General features: G+C 45.3%; 1 long non-coding RNA gene across 1 annotated transcript in view; it reads left to right on the forward strand.

Moving 5' to 3' along the window:
- The first annotated feature begins 4900 nt into the window (after nt 1–4900).
- The window catches only part of LOC143301388 (uncharacterized), a 12720-nt gene continuing 10120 nt past the window's right edge, over nt 4901–7500 (forward strand). Inside the window, exons 1-2 of the long non-coding RNA XR_013057772.1 lie at nt 4901–4914; nt 6496–6510. This is a non-coding gene — a long non-coding RNA (uncharacterized LOC143301388). The remainder of the gene's footprint in view (nt 4915–6495; nt 6511–7500) is intronic.

Genomic DNA, 7500 nt, shown 5'->3' on the forward strand with positions numbered 1-7500 from the left:
CGAACGTCATAGTGACACGTAGTGTGCGACGAACGTCATAGTGACACGTAGTGTGTGACGAACGTCATAGTGACACGTAGTGTGTGACGAACGTCATAGTGACACGTAGTGTGTGGCGAACGTCAGAGTGACACGTAGTGTGCGACGAACGTCATAGTGACACGTAGTGTGTGACGAACGTCAGAGTGACACGTAGTGTGTGACGAACGTCATAGTGACACGTAGTGTGCGACGAACGTCATAGTGACACGTAGTGTGCGACGAACGTCATAGTGACACGTAGTGTGTGACGAACGTCAGAGTGACACGTAGTGTGTGACGAACGTCAGAGTGACACATCGTGTGTGACGAACGTCAGAGTGACACGTAGTGTGTGACGAACGTCATAGTGACACGTAGTGTGCGACGAACGTCATAGTGACACGTAGTGTGTGACGAACGTCAGAGTGACACGTACTTCTCTCTTGCCATGGACCTGTTTGACGTCAGCTGAAGACTTTTCCGGGGGGGAAACAGACCCTCATGATCGATGAAGACTTGTGGTGCGTGCGTGCGTGTGTGTGTGTGTGTGTGTGTGTGTGTGTTGAGGGGAGGGGGGTCTCGGGAAAGGACGGGGGATGAGGAGGTGGTGGCCTTGTGGTAACACGTCCTCCCCAACAGGAAGGGACAGAATCTGAGAGGCGCGGGGTCGAATCCCATCCGACACGCGCAAAAATTTTCTCTCTCTCTCTCTCACTCACTCACACACACACACACACACACACACACACACACACACACACACACACACACACACACACTCACACACTCACTCACTCACACACACACACACACACACACACACACACACACACACACACACACACACACCTCCCCACGCCACGCCCTTCCTCTCGAACGCCCGCACTTCCTCATAGCACTAGAATAATAATCAGAAGAAGTATTCATATAGCGCTGTATCTTGTGCAGAGAAAATCAAAGCGCTTTCACACCAGTGATTCACATGCATGCGTGACTCTAAAACTGAAGAAATTGAAGACAAGGAAGAGGTTGTGGAAGGAGGCTATCTTGGAAAGAGATGGGTTTCAAGGTCAGACTTGAGAGAGCTGAGTACGGGGACCTGACGAAGCGAAAGAGGAAGTTCATTCCACAAGCAAGGTCCATAGACCGAGAAAAGAACGGCGGCCAACAGTGGAGGGTTTGAATCTTGGTATGCGTAAAAAGAGTGGATCCGAAGCCGATCGTAGAGAGCGAGATGGGGTGTAGAGGTGAAGGCAGGCACAGAGATAGGAAGGGGCAGATTTGTGAATACATTTATAACATAGAGTGCTGATCCTGTACTTTATTCTGTGTTAGACAGGGAGCCAACGGAGAAGTTGCAAAAGAGGAGTGATGTGCTCAGATCTTTTCTTTCTGATAACAAATCGGGCAGCAGAGTCTTGTATGCGCTGACACACTCGCTATTATTTTCTTCCCCTCCGCTAGACCTTGTGTCGGGGTCTGGACGCTAGTCATTCAGATGAGACGATAAACCGAGGTCCCGTGTGCAGTATACGCTTCGTTCTAGCTCACGGCAACCAGAAGAGTTGTCCCTGACAAAAGTTATGGAGAAAAATCTACTTTGATAGTAAAACAAATACGTTTGCAGACTGGGAAAAAAAACGGGGTTCCGCTGTACTATGGCGACTCGCTTTCCCTGGGTGGAGCAGCCCGAATTTCACATTGAGAAATCTGTTGGCAAAAGAAAATTAATACAGTATAATGCAATGCAATGCAGTGCAATACGATACGTTACGATATAAGATGCAGTTCAATACAATACAATGCTGTGAACTTTGCCCAATGGCTGCTGTGAATTTTCTTTTTCTTCTTCTTCTTCTTTTTTTTTTGTTGTTGTTGTTGTTGTTATGTTTCGATATCGTTTGATTTATTTTGATTTAATATTCACTAAAGTTATGATTACATTTTTCTTACTTCAACCCCCCCCCCCCCCCCCCCCCTCGCTGGACAAAAAAAGAAGAAAAGAAAACAACAACAACAAAAAACACCTTTTGTTGTTGACCTTTATATAAGAATAAAAGAAAGAAAAGTCTTCTCGGATGAATGTTTGCTCACGGTTATCGCAGCAGCCCTCTTTGAAGCCCTGGCAATGGAGAGCCCCTCGGCTTCGATTGGGATGTAAACAAGTCTGGCTGACTGATCGTTTTGGTGCCTCCTTCCTCCATACCCCCTGCCATTTCAAAGACGCCTTTGTTTTTCTTTCTTGTTTTTCTTTTTTCCTATTTTTTTTCTTTTTTTAAAGACGTGTCATCGTGGTGGTTCATCTAATAATAAAATATTTCCACGACCACCTCTCTGCCCCCCCGCCGCCCCCAATCCCCTCCCCCCTCCCCCCCGTCCCCTCCCCCCCAACTCCTTGCTCTGTCTGCGATGTAAACATATAAACGTTGAGTCACGCAGGTCCAAACTTCAGCTAGTTAAAAGGTTGGTGTTTCTTGATCATTAGATGGTGTTTCTGGTGGGTGTTTTTTGTGTGTGTGTGTGTGTGTGTGTGTGTGTGTGTCTGTTTTTTTTCTTGATCGTTAGATGTGTTTCTAGGTCGTTCGATGGTTCAGTTATTTTGTTTTGTTTTGGTTTTTTGTTGTTGTTTTATTTTGTTGTTGTTGGTTGGGTTTTTATGTTTGTTTGTTTGTTGTTGTTTTTTCGGGGGTTGGGGGGGGTTGGGGGGGGGGTATCGTTAGATGTGTTTCTAGGTTGTTAGATGGTGTTTCTGGTAGCTAGGGTTTTGGATCTTTTTATTGTTAGATGTGTTTTTAGGTCGTTGGCTGGTGTTTTTAGTAGTTGTGGTTTTTCTTGATTGTTATATGTGTTTCTAGGTCGTTAGATGGCGTTTCTGGTGGTTGGGTACTTTTTCTTGATCGTTATATGTGTTTCTTGGTCGTTAGATGTGTTTCTGGGTCTTTGGGTGGTGTTTCCAGATCGTTTAATGGTGTTTCGTGGTCGTTAGATGGTGTTTCGTTTAGTTAGATGGTGTTTCTGGGGTGTTCGATGGTGTTTCATGTAGTTAGGTGGTGTTTCTGGATTCTTAGATGTTTTGGTCATTATATTGTCGTTGGCGTTTCTTGTTCGTTGGCAGCTGAATCATAAAGCCAAATTATCCACAAAAGGCAGTTAATGCCGCTGTCAAGAGAACAGAGTAAGTGACCAAGAAAAAAGGGAAAAAAACAAACAAAACAAAACAAACCAAACCAAAAAAAACAGTCACGATCCGGAAATACGGTTTAATCCGGCAGACTTACAAGTTATAATTAGTATGAGTGGTTATCATCTTTTTCTCTGTCTTAATAGAAATTTGGTATTAACAGACGAAGTATTTCTAGAGAAAATCAATTTGTTATGATTTTAATTCTCTTTATCACACACACACACACACACACACACACACACACACACACACACACACACACACACACACACACACAGCCGAAACACATGGGTTATTATATAATAGTCACGTTGTGTGTAAGATACACACGTGAGCAAAAAAACAAAAGAAAAAAACAGAAAAAATCAGCCAACCAACAAAACACGCATAAAAAAATGAATAAATAAATAAAATAGATAAGAGATGAATAAATAAATAGATAGTAAATAAATAAATAAGTAAATAGATGAATAAATAAACAAATAAATAAATGAATAAATAAATAGATAAATGAATAAATCAATGAAATGAAATTATATATATATATATACAACGGCAACACGGCTGATACATGAGTTCATTCGTGACGGCAGCAACAGTGACGGAATACCTTGCTGGAACGGTCTGGATGTACGGCCGTGTAGGCGGATGGAACCTGCACTAGCAACACACCGCCACTGACTGCCTGACTGAAGGACTGGCCTGGCTGGCTGGCTGGCTGGCTGATTGATTGGCTGGCTGGCTGACTGAGTTATTGGCTGAGTCACTGACTGACTGGCTGACTGACCGACTGATTTGCCGACTAATTGACTGACTCACCCAATGACACACTGACTGGCGGACTGACAAATCGACTGATTCATTCACCCACTGAGTGAAGGACTGAATGACTGACTCACGCACTCACTCACTGACTGGTTAGCTGACTGACTGACTGATTGACTGATTGATTGACCAGTTGGTTGATTAGCTGACTGACTGACTGGCTGGCCGGCTTTCCTTTCCGTGCATGCATGTCTGTCTATCATCAGCAGCAGGACTCTGCCGGCCACACACCTTTATGAGTGCTGACATGTCACCTGGGTCTTCCCCCAACCCCCGCCCTCGCCCCCACCCCCGCCCCCAACCCTCCTATGTACGTCTGTATAATTAATGAGTGCTACCCAAACACGTGTGTGTGTGGGGGCGGGGGGGCGGGGGGCGGGGTATTGTCTGCAGCTGTGATTATAGTATGGCCTAACTGTCCCTCCACTTTCTTTGTCTGTCTGTCTGTCTGTGTATATCTATTTATATATATGTATATATATGGGGGTGTATGCATACATACAGACAGACAGACAGACAGACAGTTCACACTCTCTTCGTGTCCTGGGCACCGCTCCTTGCAGAAAGCACTGAGGTAAATACCAAGACCGGTAAAATAAAATATATATATATATATCAACAACAGTAGGCTCTTCATGTCTTAAAAACTTGTATTCTTAAAAAGCAGCAAATTTTCGCTGTAAACAGAGACAGACAGACAGACAGACAGACAGACACAGAAACAGAGACAGACAAGTTTTAAGACATGAAGAGCCTACTGTTGTTGAATATATATATATATATATATATATATATATATATATATATATGTATATGTCATATTACGGAAAAGTACATCTTATATTAAGACATTCTCTCTTTTTCTGTTTCAGGTACACCCTAGGGTAAGTATAAACTACGCGCTAATTATTTTTGTCACCGTTTTTCAGTTTGCTCATTGTTTCAGTGCACATGATTACTGTGCTGGTATGTCCGAGCTGATCAGAATGAAACAGTTAGTTGAACGACTTCACAAGCCCTCCACATATACTCCTTTGTCTGTCTGTCTGTCTGTCTGTCTGTCTGTCTGTCTGTCTGTCTGTCTGTCTCTCTCTCTCTCTCTCTCTCTCTCTCTCTCTCTCTCTCTCTCTCTCTTTCGCTGTTTCTTTCTCTCTCTCTCTCTCTCTTTTCTCTCTTTCGCTCTGTTTCTCTCTCTCTCTCTCTTTCTCTCCATCTTTCTTTCACCCTCTCTCCCACCCCCCACCCCCCTCTCTCTTTTCTCGCTCTGTTTGTCTCTGTCTCTCTGTCTCTGTCTCTCTGTCTCTGTCTCTCTCTCTCTCTCTCTGTCCCTCTCTATCTTCTCGCTCTGTTTGTCTCTGTCTGTCTCTGTCTGTCTCTGTTTCTGTGTCTCTCTGTCTGTCTCTCTCTCTCTCTCCATCTTTCTTTCACCCTCTCTCCACCACCCCACCCCTCTCTCTCTCTTTTCTCGCTCTGTCTCTGTCTGTCTGTCTGTCTCTCTCTCTCTCTCTGTCTCTCTCTCTCTCTTCCCGCTCTGTTTGTCTCTGTCTGTCTCTGTTTCTGTGTCTGTCTGTTTGTCTGTCTGTCTCTCTCTCTCTCTCCATCTTTCTTTCACCCTCTCTTCCCCACCTCTGTCTCTCTCTCTGTCTCTCTCTCTCTCTCTTCTCGCTCTGTTTGTCTCTGTCTGTCTGTCTCTGTTTCTGTGTCTGTCTGTTTGTCTGTCTGTCTCTCTCTCTCTCTCTCTCTCCATCTTTTTTTCACCCTCTCTTCCCCACCTCTGTCTCTCTTTCTCTCCTGTCCCTCTTTCCCAACCCCATATCTCTTTCTTTTTCCCTTCCTCCCCCTCTCTCCCATCCTCGCTCTCTCTCCCACATTCGCAGTCTCTATCCCTTCTCTCTTCCTCCCTCCCTCCCTCGCTCCACCCCCTCCCCCCCCCCATCTCTCTCTCTCTCTCTCTCTCTCTCTCTCTCTCTCTCTCTCTCTCTCTCTCTCTCTCTCTCTCTCTCTCTCATATCTCCATTTTCTTTCTGGTTTCCGTCGTGAATGACTGATAGATGAATGAATTTGTCGTTGTTGTTGTTGTTGTTGTTTGATTGGTGGTGGTGGTTGTTTTCAGCTATGCAGCTGTGTGTCGTCTTCTGTGTAACGTCTGTTCACAACATGACTTTTAGATGATTTGATAATGTATGTGTACGCGTGCCTGTGCGTGTGCGTGTGTGTGTGTATGTTTGTGTGTGTGTGTGTGTGTGTTCTATCTTTATCTCTGGCAGTCTCTCTCTCTCTCTCTCTCTCTCCCCTTCTCTCTCTCTGTCACTCCCTCTCTCTCTCTCTCTCTCTCTCCTCTCTCTCTCTCTCGCTCTCGCTCCTATTCAGAGAGAACCTAGTTTATGCCAGTATCAAACTTGTTGTTGCTTGCTACCACGAGTCATGATGATCATCTGGAACTTTTTTTTTTGTTCTCATCGCAGAATTGTCCTGGAGGTGTAAGTATTGTGTTTTACGATTCTGATTGTGATCCTGATTGTGATCACCAAGCATGCTTCCCACGCCGTCTCCGGTGCTTTATGAACAGACCTTTCTGTTGTATATGAACTCCTGGGTCGGGTGTGAACAAGCTATCTTACAGCAGCGCTTAGTTTGTTTAGCTTGAAGAATTGCGCAAACACTCTCTTTCTCTCTGTCTCTGTGTGTCTCTGTCTCTGTCTCTGTCTCTCTCTCTCTCTATCTCTCTCTCTCGCTCGCTCGCTCGCTTGCTCTTGCTCAAAAGGGCAGTCATTGTGATCATGTTCACTCGCCGTCTACACCCCCAAACCCCCTCCCCCCCCCCACTCTCCTCCTCCCCCGCGCCCGCCCCCCCCTCCTTTTTTTCTCTACCTCCCCCCCCCCCCGCCCCCCGGACCTCTCGCCCCCCTGAACCCTCTCTTTCCCCGCCCCACCCTCAACCCCACTTCCTTGTGTATTATGCATATTCATAATGTTTCTGTTTTGTTGTCGCTTGGGGTTCTTTTCCGTGCAGAATATGTGCATTGGAAATAGAATGGTGTTCAAACTGCTTTGGTGTTAGCTGTCGTTCGTGTGTATATATATATATGTGTGTGCGTGTGTATGCGGTGGGTGTGTGTTTGTGTTGTGCGTGCGTGCGTGCGTGTGTGCGTGTGTGCGCGCGTGTGTGTGTGTGTACGTGCACGTGCACGGGCGTCGCACGCGGACGAACGTGCAAGCGCTTGATGTCTGTACATTTACCTGACCTTGCCTGTTTCTGCTGTATAATTCGAGCTTGTCGTTTTGTCTTTGTGTACATGTGGATGGTGGACTTACAGCAGTTGTCATGTTGTTGTTTTGCTTTTGTTTTCGTTGATTTTTTTTTTTTCTTCTTCTTCGTCTTCTTCTTCTTCTTCTTCTTCTTCTTCTTCTTCTTCACGTTGTATGTATTGCTTCACTGCTGTTTGTGTAGTCTACAGTCAGAAAAAAAC

Source organism: Babylonia areolata, chromosome 27, assembly GCF_041734735.1.
Source record: "Babylonia areolata isolate BAREFJ2019XMU chromosome 27, ASM4173473v1, whole genome shotgun sequence".
Classification (NCBI taxonomy): domain Eukaryota; kingdom Metazoa; phylum Mollusca; class Gastropoda; order Neogastropoda; family Buccinidae; genus Babylonia; species Babylonia areolata.